Source organism: Schistocerca gregaria, chromosome 2 (genome assembly GCF_023897955.1).
Source record: "Schistocerca gregaria isolate iqSchGreg1 chromosome 2, iqSchGreg1.2, whole genome shotgun sequence".
NCBI classification, from domain to species: Eukaryota; Metazoa; Arthropoda; class Insecta; order Orthoptera; family Acrididae; genus Schistocerca; species Schistocerca gregaria.
The window spans coordinates 201,415,781-201,432,581 of NC_064921.1; positions in this window are offsets into that span (position 1 = coordinate 201,415,781).

A 16,801-nucleotide genomic window follows, 5' to 3' on the forward strand; every position below is an offset into this window, starting at 1 on the left:
ATTACAGTTTTAAACAAGGCTGTTGCCCAGCAACAGAGGATTATACAGCCAACCACTTGCAAATAACTGTTAGGTACAATTGACCTAGTTTCGACGCATTTGAAAGGTGTTCATCAGAACGGATCTTTTGATAAACCGTGAAATTACATTGCGAGAAAGCAATGGTCAAAACTTAGAGCAGCTATGCTCTAATTTCTGACTATTGCTTTTTCACAATGTAATTTTACGGTTTATCAAAAGGTTCATTCTGATGAAGACACCCTTCGTAGGTGTTGAAACCTAGGTCAATTGCACCTAAGAGTTATTTGCCTTCTGTTGGCTGTATAATCCTATGTTCGAATGAATTACAGTTTGTTGTACATCCAGTATATAAAAGTGAGGTGCTTCAGTAACTTGAAGGAACTTAAGGATTTTTCTCTGTGTCTAGATCTCAAATCCCAGGCAAAACATAAAAATCCAAATCTGTAACCTTTTCGTTGTTTGCCAAGCATTTATATGCTCCTTGACTGTAGCTAGTAAAAACGTGAGTAAAAATTTCCGCTTGTAAAAGATAATAAAGTGTTAAATGAAAATTCACTTGTAGCTCATAGAGCGGTCTTAGGTTATTACATCCTCAGAATGTGGAGTAATTCACAGTTCACCAGTTTCACCATTTTTTTAGTATTGATTCTCATATGTCTGCTATTGCAAACCATTCCATGTGTTATTTTATCCTAACACTGGCGTTAACGCCCGCATCTCGTGGTCGTGCGGTAGTGTTCTCGCTTCCCACGCCCGGGTTCCCGGGTTCGATTCCCGGCGGGGTCAGGGATTTTCTCTGCCTCGTGATGGTTGGGTGTTGTGTGATGTCCTTAGGTTAGTTAGGTTTATGTAGTTCTAAGTTCTAGGGGACTGATGACGTAAGATGTTAAGTCCCATAGTGCTCAGAGCCATTTTGAACTGGCGTTAACAGTCACTGAATTCTCTTCATGTACGTTCATAAACACATTTATACACAGAGGTCTTATCATAGGAGGACTTAGATAGTAAGCAATTAGTGAACTACACGTGCGTAAGGGTTAGCTGAAATGCGAAGCAGACGTTGCCAATACGCTCACCTGCAGTCACTGGTCTGATTCTGGCACGACGTGATTTTAAAGTAATCCCAGTTGCAGAAACTGCAGCGCCCTGAAAACCTGCATTGTAAAATATATGTGGTGAACTACAGGTGACTGATAAAGCAATCAAGATGGCAAGTACTGAAATAACGTTCCAGACACACGTGGAAATGAAAAATAGTGTTCCTGTTAAATGATAAATTTGACGCTATCTTCAATACGTTACCTACCGGATTGAGAAGATTTAAATGGATATCAAATTTACAACGCCCAGTAACTGCCACATTTAGAAAGTATAAAACTTAAATAACATCACACTGAACAATTTTAGACTGAGATATTTAGTGGAAGTGTACCGCTGTCGCTGAATTTTGGCCGTTACTACGAGAGTCGTTCAATAAGTAGTGCCCCACATTTTGTTCTCAGAACATATTTATTATTAAGAATCAGAATTTGATGACAATATACATCAACACTTCTTGCCCATATACTATTTTTACGTAGTCTCCACGGCGTTCTATGGGCGTGAGCCAATGTTGTGGAAGAGCATGTATTCTCTGCTGGGAACAGCTGTTGTCCAGTAGGCGTAGCCATGTTTTCACTGCATGACTGACACTCTAGTCATCTCCAAAGTCTATTTCCCGTAGAGAATCTTTAAGCGGCTCAAAAACATAATGGCATCCGCACGAATCAGTATGTCTGGAGCAGTGGCTGTGACAGGACGTCCCGAAGGTGGCTGATAACGGAGCTCTGTTTCTGCGTTTTCTTAGGCTGTAACTCTCTTTACCCATCGCCCAACTGTAGTTCCATCATCTGTAGCATAGCCATGCAGTGCATACAAACGTTGATGGATGTTCACCACGGTTTTTTTTTCTGCACACAAGAATTCAATAACAGCATGCTGCTTGTAACGTGAGTCGTATGTAGAGGCCATTTTGAGCTGTACCGTGGCCCTGCCATCTGCCAGAACGGTTCAAAACTTCACCGGCGCACAGAACAAATATGAAGTGTGAAGCATCAACAAGGACGTTTGTTTTACAGTGAAATGAATACCCTTAGCTGCATGCAGGCGTTGATACAAGTCACCGGGGACAGTTGAAAATGTGTGCCTCGACCGGAACTCGAACCCGGGATCTCCTGCTTACATAGCAGGCGCTCTATCCCTCTTTTTTTTGACATAGGGCAGCTAACCCCCTTTTTTATCTTTTTTATGAATAAGGAAGACAGAAACTTCTAGAAAACAAAAATGAAAAAAAAGGAAAAAGGATTTTGGAGATTTTTATTTTTTTTATTTTCATTTTTTAAATACAAATGGATAAAGGAAAGCCGTTCCTCTTCGGAGACCACATAGATGTATACTTTTTATCAGTGCTTCGTCAGTAAAAATATCTACAATCTATTATGAATAATTGTACCACCCGTACTCGCGTGTCATGTTGTCGAGGTAGCAATCACTCGTATTGCGATGATTAAAGAATCAACAAACGTAAACTTGAACATAATTCAGTGAAAATTCTGTTTGACTGGGACTAGAGACAATGCAAGAATGAAAATACTTTTGATCGTGTACCGTGTCGTGAGGTCAGCAGCCAACCGCGCCGCAAGATGATACACGTATACTACTGAAAGAAACGGCCTTCACTGTTAGTGCGACCCAATCTTAATTATAAGACTGTGCTAATTACAAAAGCCGTAAGTGATATCCAGACAGTGACTCTCAAATTATTGAGGGTCCAGTAAATGAACAGTGTGAGTGAACAGCATAACAGCAGACTGCAAATTATTGGAAACAGACAACTGTGACTGAAGTTATCATTATAGCTTAGGATATAGTAGTAATAGTAGTAGTAGTAGCAGCTTTATTCATCTGTAGATCTCTTTTTAGAAGGGTGTAGGACATGTCAAAGAACTTACAAGTTTAGACGAATTTAAAATAAGCTAATTCGTATACACGTACATTTACAGACTACTAGTTAGAGACAATCATTAGATTTACTCCTGGTGTAGATTTTTTTTTTACAAATAACTTATTAAATAATGTAATGCCACACTGTTCACTTATCTCTCGCTATCAGTCACTGCACACACAATACACATATTGTTTCATAACACTTCACTCACTACACACATAAACACACACACACACACACACACACACACACACACACGCACACAGGTGATCTCTGGGCCATTTTCTGTGCCGCAACTGCCTTTTCGCTATCCTGAAAAACTGAGTCAGCATCCCTCTATAATGAGTAAGATGTTGAGCTCAGAAAGAGGAAGAGGTGTTAGTATTGTGCAATGCATAGCTTGGGGGTAAGTGCTTCTAGAACAGGAAAAAAAAACATAGTGTGAAGATATAATGTAGATCGTTGGATATTTAATAATCATTATTATTTTTATTTTCATTTTTTAAATACAAATGGATAAAGGAAAGCCGTTCCTCTTCGGCTACATAACCAGAATAATAAAAAGTCGTCCCGTTACGACATACGGATGCTCCATACTGTAGCCCGCTACGAATTGTTCGATGACTGTCGTCTCGTTGCTGTGTTGTTTCCGTTGTTTGTTCAATCTCATAAAAAAAGACACTGGAAAGAGGTGCGATGGTTACCTTCTCATGTCATTGATAATCACATGATTTAATTGCAATACATTTCCTTGTTCTGCTGTTAATTTTATTATGTATCTCGTATAACCTATCCCGTGCAACACTATCCATTGAACTGCTCTTCTATGTCTTCTGCTGTTTCTGACACAATTAGAATGTAACATGCAAACCTCGAAGTTTTTGTTCCACATAAAGTACTATTGATGTTGTCGCGTAACAACCGACGCGACTTTCCTGAACGTCAGTGGACCGTAGAGATTGAAGATTCCTGTGGAGGTGGCTGTATGTAAGGCTATTGCTTGCGATTTTCAAATAACATGGGATCAACATTTCCCTACAGCAAGACTGTCAAAGCTATACGGCAGCTCACCTGTGGCCGCTTGGTGAGAGGATGGACGAAACGTCAGTCAGTGGTTTTAAAGTGACCGTGGCTAATGTCGAAAGAGATTTCATTGTAATAGGTTTTACTTGTAAACAGTGTGATAGCCTTCTCCTCAGTTTTACTTTTAGCACAGTGGTCGTCAAACTGCCCGCGGAGCTCATGCGGCCCGAATCAAGTATTGTTGCGGCTCGTGGTTCTCATACATATTTTATAATAATATGATTTTAGCGACTAACAGCTGAATCCGAAAGCGTCAACTAACGTTATACGCTTCTTAAAAATATAGCTCTCATCATCAGTAACAAACAAAAAAGCTTACAGAGATAGTAATATTACTTTCAGATTCACTTCTGAAAATAGTTTAGAATCTAGCCGTCACTAAAAATGTAGTTGTTGTCAAATAGCGCCCGCCAACTCTTGACTCTTGTCATTACATCCCTCGAAAGCCAATTGTTGTCAGACCAAAAATTCTTTTTCCCTATATTGGAGGATTTTAATATCACATTAATTTTACTCTACCAAAGGCGTCAGGCAACAGTCGCGAATTTATTCTTTACTGGTAACGAACATACATTTGAACTAATGCTGAATAGATTCTGAAAATCTTATAAACCAGTACAGTATACTTCACATTTGCCACTTCTGGCTGTAACTGACTCCATCCTCGAATCAAAAATATACTGGCATAATTGTAGTAGATGTGCGGAAAGTTAGCCGGTCACCTCAGAGGTGAAACTGGGCGCAAGGGCCGATAGATTTTTTGCGGACGTGATGGGGAGAATGCTTTCCTGTTAATCTTCCAGGGTCGACAATACACGGACTACTTTGGTATCAATTTTCTGCGGAAGTACGCAGCGAGGTGGCGCAGTGATTGGCAAACTGGACTCGCATTCAGGAGAACGACTGTTCAAATCTGTCTCCTGCCATGCAGATTCAGGTTTACCGTGATTTCCCTAAATCTCTACAGGCAGATGCCGGGATAGTTCCTTTTGAAGGGCACGGCCGATTTCCTTCCCCACACTTGACACCATGCGAGTTTGCGATCAGCCTCTAATAGCCTCGATGTCGACGGGACGTAAAACCGAATCTTGCTTGTTTCCAATGGAAGTAATATGGATTCGTAAACGCACATTATACAAACGGTCATTTTCGAACACGGTGTAAACTAATAGCAAGGAATATGAAATTATATTAACACATTGACTGCCATGATGAAATTTGGACCATGCGTTGCTATGCCACAATGAAATCACGAATATTACTTCTGAAGCCAAATTGATTGTTTGCATCAGACGTGTTCTTTTTAACGTGTAGAATTAAGGTACTTGATAAAATGTCAATTTATAACTGATCTGGACTGATAACAGGCGTGGCCCAACAACAACATTTTAACACAATTATAATCTGTGGCCACATGAGGCACATGTGGCTCATACGATTTAAAACCACATAGGTATAAAAATAGTTTTTCAAGAAATGATTCAAACACTTAGTTTATTTGATTGTACATATAATATTATTTACACATTTTGTACTTGGCCTGACAATGTTCATGAATGAAGATCTTAGAGTATGCTACTTCTTCGTCACAGCAATGTCAGTGTCACTAAAACACTAGTTGCACTTAAAACTGTCACATTTATTGCATTTAGTGTACACCCTCTTCACTTTCTTAGCAGCATCCATTCTTCTCTTCCTCGCAGGCGTTTATAACAGCCCGAACATCATCTTTGACTGCTCTGCTTTGGTCCCTCCACTTCACAAGGCGATGGCGGTTATCTTCGTGGAACGATTGTAGTGTTGCTCGTGGTACAACTGCCCATGCAGCTTCATCACAATACCACAGGTCATAAAGAGTAGGGACGCGTATTGTGACGAGCGAGTTGCTCGGCCACCATTGACCAGAAGTTTTCAATTGGTGAGAGATCTGGAGAATGTGGTGGCCAGGGCATCACTCGAACATTTTCTGTATTCAGAAAGGCCCTTACAGGACCTGGAACATGCGGTTGTGCATTATCCTGCTGAAATGTAGGGTTTCGCAGGGATCAAATGAAGGGTAGAGCCACGGGTCGTAACACATCTGGAACGTAACGTCCACTGTTCAAAGTGCCATCAATGAGAACAAGAGGTGAGCGAGACGTGTAACCAGTGGCACCCCATACCATCACGCCGGGTGATACGCCAGTATGGCGATGACCAATACACGCTTTCAATGTGCGTTCACCGCGATGTCGCCAAACACGGATGCGACCATCATGATGCTGTAAACCGAACCTGGATTCATCCGAAAAAATGACGTTTTGCCATTCGTGCACCCAGGTTCGTCGTTGAGTACATCATCGCAGGCGCTCCTGTCTGTGATGCAGCGTCAAGGGTAACCGCAGCCATGACCTCCGAGCTGATAATCCATGCTGCTGTAAACGTCGTCGAACTGTTCGTGCAGATGGATGTTGTCTTCCAAACGTCCCCATCGAGACGTGGCTGCACGATCCGTTACAGCCATGCGGATAAGATGTCTGTCATCTCGACTGCTAGTGATGCGAGGCCGTTGGGATCCAGCACGGCGTTCAGAATTACCCTCCTGAACCCACCGATTCCATATTCTGTTAATAGTCATTGGATCTCGACCAACGCGAGCAGCAATGTCGCCATACGATAAAACGCATTCGCGATAGGCTACAATCCGATCTTTATCAAAGTCGGTTACGTGATGGTACGCATTTCTCCTCCTTACACGAGGCATCACAACAACGTTTCACCAGGCAGCTCCGGACAACTGCAGTTTGCGTGTGAGATCGGTTGGAAAGTTTCCTCATGTCAGCACGTTGTAGGTGTTGCCACCGGCGCCAACATTGTGTAAATGCTCTGAACAGCTAATCATTTGCATATCAGAGCATCTTCTTCCTGTCGGATAAATTTCGCGTCTGTAGCACGTCATCTTCGTGGTGTAACAATTTTAATGGCCAGTAGTGTAATAAAAGTTAGCCTTCAGCACTCGAGCCTGTACAACACTCCCTAGACACAGGACCGGGCTCGATATTTAACGACCATGTGCCTAAAAGCACGTATCTGATCCTTCCCGCGGCAGTTGCTCTCTGCATTGCCTGTTGTGACGTGTCCTGTAATAACTATTGTCTAGCAGGGAGAAGAGCCACTCACAGCAAGAATACCCAGTTGATCTGGTATGCATTCACCGTATTCTGTTAAACACTCGCACAGGGTGGCGGCTGCACTGTTCACAATTAACATTATTCCGCAATGCGCGTGATCAGTATTTGTATTCCAAGCGCGTGACTGACGTGACGTATAAGGCTGCTGTCTAAATGATGGCATCCAATGCAAAAACACGGTCATAGAACACAAAATATTCACTGTTCAACGGATGTTTTCTCAGTAGATGATTGGCACAGTTCTTCCAACGGTACTAAACAATTCAATAGCTTATAACACGAGCGTGAGCGTGACCGAATCGCGACGTGGATGCTCCATAAAATTCCAGGTACGATATACTAGCGATAAAATACCTGCGCTCGTGACATTCAGCCAATCAAAACGATATGTCTTTCTTTCATTTAGAAATGGCACTTGAAATCATACGAATCCACACTACTTTTCCGTAACCGTCGCGAGGCGGGTGATTATTGGTTGTCCCGACAAGACACACAAAACCGAGAAACATCACCTTTTTGATAAACATTGATACTGTGGCGTGAACACTGAAATTAACTTGTGTGGCAAACAGTTTTAATTGCTTCACTGTAACTTGTAACATATGTGCTGCAGCAACGGCATCAACACAACCGCTGCGACCACGCTCTATGCAAGCTACGCCACGGCTCTCACTGTTGCTCTGCTGACCGGCAATTGTGGCCGAGCGGTACTAGGCGCTTCAGTCCAGAACCGCGCTGCTGCTGTGGTCGCAAGTTCGAATCCTGCCTCGGGCATGGATTTGTGTGATGTCCTTAGGTTAGTTAGGTTTAATTAGTTCCAAGTCTAGGGGACTGATGACCTCAGATGTTAAGTCCCATAGTGCTCTGAGCCATTTGAACCATTTTTTGTTGCTCTGCTTTCGGCGGAGAGGGGACTATCGATAATCAACGATACAGTTCTATGCTTACATAGTGAACTACTGGAAGAGAACCTTTGTGTATAACTATAAATAACACTCAAAATTCTGAACGTGAATAATTTCCAGAATGCTGGGACTCTGTAAATGTCCATCTACATCAGGCTCTTGCAAACTGTACCCCTGGGGCGCTTAGATTAGATTAGATTGGTTTTTCGTTCCATAGATCCGTGAGGAGGAGATTCTCGTGGATGTGGAACATGTCATTTTTTTTTAAAAGCTGAAATAACAATACTAATAGTATGAATATATACAATACATCATTTGTTTCTATTAAAAAATTTGTCAGTGGAGTAGAAGGAGTTGGCCACTAGTAAGTCTTTCAGGGTCCTTTTAAACTGATCTTCATTTGTAACTAAATTTTTTATGTTTGCTGCAAAACTATTGAAAATGAGTGTTCCTGAGTAGTGGACCCCTTTTTGAACTAAAGTAAGTGCTTTTAAGTCCATGTGCAGATCACTTTGTTCCTGGTATTGTATGTATGAACTGAGCTGTTTGTTGGAAAAAGATTAAGGAGTAAATATACTGAGAGGCAGTAGTTAGTATTCCCAGTGCTTTGAACAAGTTTCAACAGGACGTCCGTGAGTTTACTCCACAAATAATACGTATTAGACGCTTTTGGACTCAGAAAACTTTTGTTTGACTTGAAGAGTTACCCCAAAATATTATACCATATGACATTATGGAATGAAAGTAGGCAAAGTATGCAAGCTTTTTTACTTTTATGTCGCCTATGTCTGCTAATACTCGAATTGCAAATACAGATTTGTTAAGGTGTTTCTGCAGTTCTGTGGTGTGCTCCTCCCAACTGAATTTATTATCAAGTTGTAATCTCAGGAATTTAAGACTGTCAACCTCTTCTGTTTGCTTTTCTTCGTACTTTATGCATATGCTGGGTGGAAACCTCATACAGGTTCTGAATTGCATATAGTGAGTCTTTTCGAAGTTTAATGTCACTGAGTTGGCTTTAAACCATTTATTAATATCCATGAAAATATCATTAGCAGATCTTTCTAGAGCTATACTCGACATACTATTTATTGCAATACTTGTGTCATCTGCAAACAAAACGAACTCTGCTTCTGGCAGTGTAACTAATGAGAGATCATTAATGTACACAAGAAAAAGCAAAGGCCCTAAGATGGGTCCTTGAGGGACACCACATGTAATTTCTTTCCATTCTGATGATGACTGATGACTTAATTCACTAGTCCCTTGCCCTGACACCCTTTGTTTCCTGTTAGTGAGGTATGACTTTAACCATTTTGCAGCACTGCCCGTGACACCATAGAATTCTAATTTATTAGAAAGGATGTTGTGGTTTCGAATGCCTTTGACAAATCACAGAAAATACCTGATGCTTGTAACTTGTTATTTAATGAATTAAGTACATTTTCACTGTAGGTGTAAATAGCCTTTTTGATATCAGAACCCTTCAGGAACCCAAACTGTGTTCTTGACTATATGTTATTTGTGGTCAGATGGTTGAGAAGCTGCCTGCACATTACTTTTTCTAAAATTTTTGAGAATGCTGGCAAAAGTGAAATCGATCTTTAGTTTGATGGCATCTCTTTATCCCCTGTCTTGAATAAAGGCTTAACATCTGCATATTTCAGCCAGTCAGGAAATGTCCCAGTTATAATTGACTGGTTACACAAGTAACTTAGAATTGTACTAAACTCACAAGCACAGGCCTTAATTAACTTTGTTGATATTTCATCGTAACCACTAGAACGTTTTGTTTTTAAAGATTTTATTATGGAAGTTATTTTCTTTTGGTGAAGTGAGTGACATATTCATGTACCTGAAGCTATTTGTAAAGGCTAGTTTCAGATATTCAAGGGCCTTATTTACAGATCCTGACAATCCCATTCTATCAGTAACGAATATAAAGTACTTGTTAAATACACTCCTGGAAATTAAAATAAGAACACATTGACACCGGTGTGTCAGACCCACCATACTTGCTCCGGACACTGCGAGAGGGCTGTACAAGCAATGATCACACGCACGGCACAGCGGACACAACAGGAACCGCGGTGTTGGCCGTCGAATGGCGCTAGCTGCGCAGCATTTGTGCACCGCCGCCGTCAGTGTCAGCCAGTTTGCCGTGGCATACGGAGCTCCATCGCAGTCTTTAACACTGGTAGCAAGCCGCGACAGCGTGGACGTGAACCGTATGCGTAGTTGAAGGACTTTGAGCGAGGGCGTATAGTGGGCATGCGGGAGGCCGGGTGGACGTACCGCCGAATTGCTCAACACGTGGGGCGTGAGGTCTCCACAGTACATCGATGTTGTCGCCAGCGGAAGGAGCACGTGCCCGTCGACCTGGGACCGGACCGCAGCGACGCACGGATGCACGCCAAGACCGTAGGATCCTACGCAGTGCCGCAGGGGACCGCACCGCCACTTCCCAGCAAATTAGGGACACTGTTGCTCCTGGGGTATCGGTGAGGACCATTCGCAACCGTCTCCATGAAGCTGGACTACGGTCCCGCACACCGTTAGGCCGTCTTCCGCTCACGCCCGAACATCGTGCAGCCCGCCTCCAGTGGTGTCACGACAGGCGTGAATGGAGGGACGAATGGAGACGTGTCGTCTTCAGCGATGAGAGTCGCTTCTGCCTTAGTGCCAATGATGGTCGTATGCGTGTTTGGCGCCGTGCAGGTGAGCTCCACAATCAGGACTGCATACGACCGAGGCACACAGGGCCAACACCCGGCATCATGGTGTGGGGAGCGATCTCCTACACTGGCCGTACACCTCTGGTGATCGTCGAGGTGACACTGAATAGTGCACGGTACATCCAAACCGTCATCGAACCCATCGTTCTACCATTCCTAGACCGGCAAGGGAACTTGCTGTTCCAACAGGATAATGCACGTCCGCATGTATCCCGTGCCACCCAACGTGCTCTAGAAGGTGTAAGTCAACTACCCTGGCCAGCAAGATCTCCGGATCTGTCCCCCATTGAGCATGTTTGGGACTGGATGAAGCGTCGTCTCACGCGGTCTGCACGTCCAGCACGAACACTGGTCCAACTGAGGCGCCAGGTGGAAATGGCATGGCAAGCCGTTCCACAGGACTACATGCAGCATCTCTACGATCGTCTCCATGGGAAAATAGCAGCCTGCATTGCTGCGAAAGGTGGATATTCACTGTACTAGTGCCGACATTGTGCATGCTCTGTTGCCTGTGTCTATGTGCCTGTGGTTCTGTCAGTGTGATCATGTGATGTATCTGACCCCAGGAATGTGTCAATATAGTTTCCCCTTCCTGGGACAATGAATTCACGGTGTTCTTATTTCAATTTCCAGGAGTGTAGATTTGCCATACTATGCCCATCGGTTACTAATGTGTCATCTACCCTTAGTGCTATCTGCTCCTGTTCCATTCTGATTCTACCAGTCTCCTCTTTCACTATATCCCATATTGTTTTTATTTTGTTCCCTGACATTGCTATCTTCTTCTCATAGTGCATTTGTTTAGATGTCTGAGTTAATTTTTTTAATACTTTACAGTATTCCTTGTATTTAGCTATATCATCAGCATTGGAGCTATTCTTGGTCGACAGATACATTTTCCTCTTTGTCTTACAGGAAATCTTTATTCCTCGTGTGATCCATGGTTTTATTATAGACTTCTGTATAATTTGAGTAACTTTTAGAGGAAAACAGTTTTCAAACATGGTACTGACATTGTTCATGAATGTGTTATATTTTTCATTCATGTCATGAGCACTATAAACATCTTTCCAGTTCATATCTTTGAGCAGTTTTCTAAAAAACTCAATTTTTGGTTGATTGAATACTCTCCTGTACTCAGATTTAGCAGTCTTGATAATCTGCTTAGAATTTACATTTAAAACAAGGAGCTACATGTCATGATCTGATAGTCCATTTATTACAGGTTTTATCATATGATTTTGTTCCTTTGATTTGTCTATAAAAATGTTATCAATGGCTGTCCTTGAGGATTTAGTGATCCTAGTTGGAAAGTTTACAGTGTGAGTTAGATTGAAAGACAACATTACTAACTGCAGTAAATGTTTAGTGGAAGATTGAATTAGAAAATCTGTATTAAAGTCACCAACAATCAAAATTTCTTTGTTTCTTACTGTTAAATAACCCAAAAGAGCTTCTAGATGATTTATGAATAGATTATAATTTCATGCAGATGCTCGGTAAGTAGTTACTATTATATAGGATCTGTTATGGAACTCTACTTCTGTTGCCAATGCTTCTAGATGCTGCTCTAAACAGAATTTATTAGTGTCAATGCTCTTGAATTGATGGCAGTTTTTAATAAATGCATCAACTCCTCCTCCATCCATATCTACTCTGCAGAAGTAGGAAGCTAGCTTAAATCCTGAAATGTCTAAAATACCTATACCAGTGGTCACTTGATATTCAGAGAGGCAGATTATGTCAATTTGGTTAGACGAATCCATTTCATCGATGCAAATGAGTAGTTCATCAACTTTATTTCTGAGTCCCGGAATGTTCTGGTGTAATAAAGATACCTGACACTGCATTCTGATGGGGGTGCTAGAGTCCGCAATCGCCCGAGGCCAGCGCCCCGGGCGAATTGGTATGTTGTTGCTGTGTCCGAGCCGCGTCGCTTAGCTGACCGTGCGGTCCGCCTGCCTCGCCAAGCCGCTGGACGCGCGCTTCGCACGGACGACAGACCGCCACGCCAGCAGCGGTCGAAAGCACTGATACAACACAAAGCTGTTAGCCACAGACGCAAGGCTACTATGGATCGAGATGGGTGCTCAACAGCAGCAGACAAAAAAAAAGGAGGAGCGGCGCGACCGTACTATTAAAACCTCAGTGGGAAATAAATAAAACTATATTTTATAATCTGATATGACACTTAGCAATGTACGGGTAATCGAATATCAGATTGTCAGCAACAAGCAACATTTCCTTTCGGTTAATTTTTATACTTGGGTTGCATTGAATCACGTCGCACAGACATAAGAAGTAGTTTCAGGTGGGTTATTTTTTGGTACCGTCTGAAAAGCCGTCACAAACGCTCTCTTGAACAGCAAAGTGTCGTTAAGAGTCATTCTTTGATTTGTGTATCTGCGTTTTGATGGATGGGGAAACTTAAGTTGTAGTTTGATCTATGTTTTCCGTAAATTAAAACGTAAATATTCCAACAGATAAAAATTTACTTTGCGACCACATTTCGCTGTCCTTGCTAGCATCTATGACCTCTTTTCAGAGGAACTGGGGGAAAACACACCGAAAAACTAAACTTCTTTTGTTACTTTTTTATTTCGGTTTCAATGTATGATACAATTAATTGTTAAAATGATAAAAGTGTTTTGAAACAGGATCGCACAAAATTAATATTAAGGTTTTTTCCCCCGTGGTAGGAGCAGGAAATAGGAGAGCAAAGATTGCGCCCAAATTTCAAATGCTCGCCGAGAATTGCGAAAGCAGGGAAACCTTTTCGGCTGGGAATCTCATCGAGGACTGCCTGTTCGACACGGCGGCCTGTATTTGTCCAGCAGATCTCGCGGAAGAATTTGAAAAAATAGCTCTTTCGCCTAAAATGGCCTCAGATATGGAGCAGCAATTACTGGAGACAGAAGCAAACTCCGTTTCATTTCCCATCGCTCTTGACGAGTCCACGCAAGTAGCTGACATATCTCACCTCGTCATATTCATTCGGGGTGCCGACGACTGTCTGCGTCTCACCGAAGAATTTCTCTAACTTACGCCATTAAAAGATACAACCCCGAGTTTGGATATTTTTCTAGCCGTGGAAACGTGTTCGGGTCAATGGGTTTAAAATAGGAACGACTGACCAGTGTAACAACTGATGGAGCCCCTGCGCTACGAAGGATACGCACTGGGCTCCTGGCTTACGTCAGGTCAAAAATGGCTGAAGTCGACTGTTTCTTTCTAGTGGAAGTCCATTGTTGAATACAATAGCAGGCACTTTGCGCGAAGATTGCCAACATAAAAAAATGTTATGTACACAGTTGTTTGAACGGTTAATTATCTTCGCTCGCATGAACTCCCAAATCGGCAATTTCAAAAATTTCTGGCTGATGTCGAAGCGGAATACCCGGAGATCCCCTACCACGGCGAAGTGAGATGGCTGAGCAGAGGGAAGGTGATTCATTTGTTTTTTTCCTTGAGGGACGAAATCAATATCTTTTTCGAAATGAAAGGACATCCAGAAGAATTATTTCGTGACCGTAAGTGGGTGGCGAAGTTGGCTTCTTTGAGTGACTTAATTGGTCATTTATATACTCTGAAAATTTCACTCCAAGGTGAAAATCACTCTGTTGTTGATTTAGTGCAGACGTTTCAAGCATTTCGAAAAAATCTTATTTTGCGGAAGAAACAGTTCCGCGAGTAGAACTGTCGGCACTTCCCTGCATTAGATAGCGTTAAAGAAAATGTGGAGTTTTCAGATTGTGTTAAAATCATTTGCAAATTACAAGAAGAGTTTGAAAACAGATTTTTGGAGATAAGTGAGCTTTAACCGGCCTTAGATATATTTGTTCGTCCGTTTTCCCTCTCATTAGCAGAAAACAGTGCAACAAGGTTCCATCTACTAAAGCAAAATTGGTAAAGTTTTTGTGCTTGTAATACTGCGGTAATTTTCACGGTTACTTAAAGCTATAAGTGTCGGTTTTTTTCTTGTACCTTAGTTATGGTGCTAAGCTTTTTGCCAATGAAAACTTCTTCCTGTTCAGGTGTATTTTTGCTTGTGATGAAGGTATATTTAGATATAACCAAACCGTGGTCAAGGATTTCAATAAATCTTTATCCTGCAACTGTTTGGCTGATATCATTTACCGTGAATATTTATGACACTAGTTAATTTGAGAAATTAATGTATCTTTCAGAAGACGCATACTGTACTTGTAACGAGTGTTCATGTACAATAGTAATACAATCAACAAGTGGGTCAGAAAACTACTAAGTTGTTCTTCGATTCCTTTTTTTTTTTTGCATATTGTTTTCCAAAGCTTTGCCTAGTAATTCTGCCACACGAACACTATTTCTTACCTTAACAGTAAATGGTTTGCTTCCTTTACCGCTCATCGACCACACTTACAAAGCTGCGCTTCCTCTGTTACTGTGTTTGCATTGGATCTGAACGCTGGACAGGCTTGCGCAGAGAAGTGATGAGCGATCTTACTCGCTCCGCGGTTATTTCTCTCTCCCTCTCTCTCTCTCTCTCGCTCCTATGCGGACACCAGCGACACACGGTCGCGCACGGGGCGCTGAACTACACTGCCTTGCTCCCGCGGGCGCATCCACATTTTGAAAATATAAGCATTATGAACCTGAAAATGTGGCCATACTACCGTGGAACCGGTACCTGCCAATAAAGGACCTTCACACAACAACTGTGCGGCCTTTGCAGTGCTGGCCATTAAAATTGCTACACCACGAGGACGACGCGCTGCAGACGCGAAATTAACAGACAGGAAGAAGATTCTGTAATATGCAGATGATTAGCTTTTCAGAGCATTCACACAAGGTTGGCGCCGGTGGCGACGCCTACAACGTGCTGACACGAGGAAGGTTTCCAACCGATTTCTCATACACAAACAGCAATCGACCGGCGTTGCCTGATGAAACGTTGTTGTGATGCCTCGTAAATGCGTACCGTCACGTTTCCGACTTTGATAAAGGTCGGATTGTAGCACATCGCGAATGCGGTTTATCGTATCGAGACGTTGCTGCTCGCGTTGGTCGAGATCCTAAGACTGTTAGCAGAATATGGAATCGGTGGGTTCAAGAGAATAATGCGGAACGCCATGCAGGATCCCAACAGCCTCGTATCACAAGCAGTCGAGATGACAGCCATCATATCAGCATGGCTGTAACGGATCGTGCAGCCACGCCTCGATCCCTGTGTCAACAGACCGGGACGTTTACAACAACCATCTGTAGGAACAGTTAGACGACGTGGACTGTCAGCTCGGAGACCATCGCTGTGGTTACCCTTGACGCTGCATCAGAGACAGGAGCGCCTACGATGGTGTACTCAACGACGAACCTGCGTGCACGAATGGCAAAACGTCATTTTTTCGCATGAGTTCAGGTTCTGTTTACAGCATCATGATGGTCGCATCCGTGTTTGGCGACATCGCGGTGAACGCACATTGAAAGCGTGTATTCGTCATCGCCATACTGGCGTATCATAGGCGTGATGATATGGGGAGCCTTCGGTTACACGTCTCGGTCACCTCTTGTTCCCACTGACAGCACTTTGAACAGTGGACGTTACATTTCAGATGTGTTACGACCCGTGGCTCAACCCTTCATTCGATCCCTCCGAAATCCTACATTTCAGCAGGATAATGCAGGACCCCATGTTGCAGGTCCTGTACGGGCCTTTCTGGATACAGAAAATATTCGACTGCTGCCCTGGCCAACCATTTCTCCAGACCTCTCACCAACTGAAAACGTCTGGTCAATGGTGGCCGAGCAACTGGCTCGTCACAGTACGCCAGTCACTACTCTTGATGAACTGTGGTATTGTGTTGAAGCTGCATGGGCAGCTGTACCTGTACATGCCATCCAAGCTCTGTTCGATTCAATTCCCAG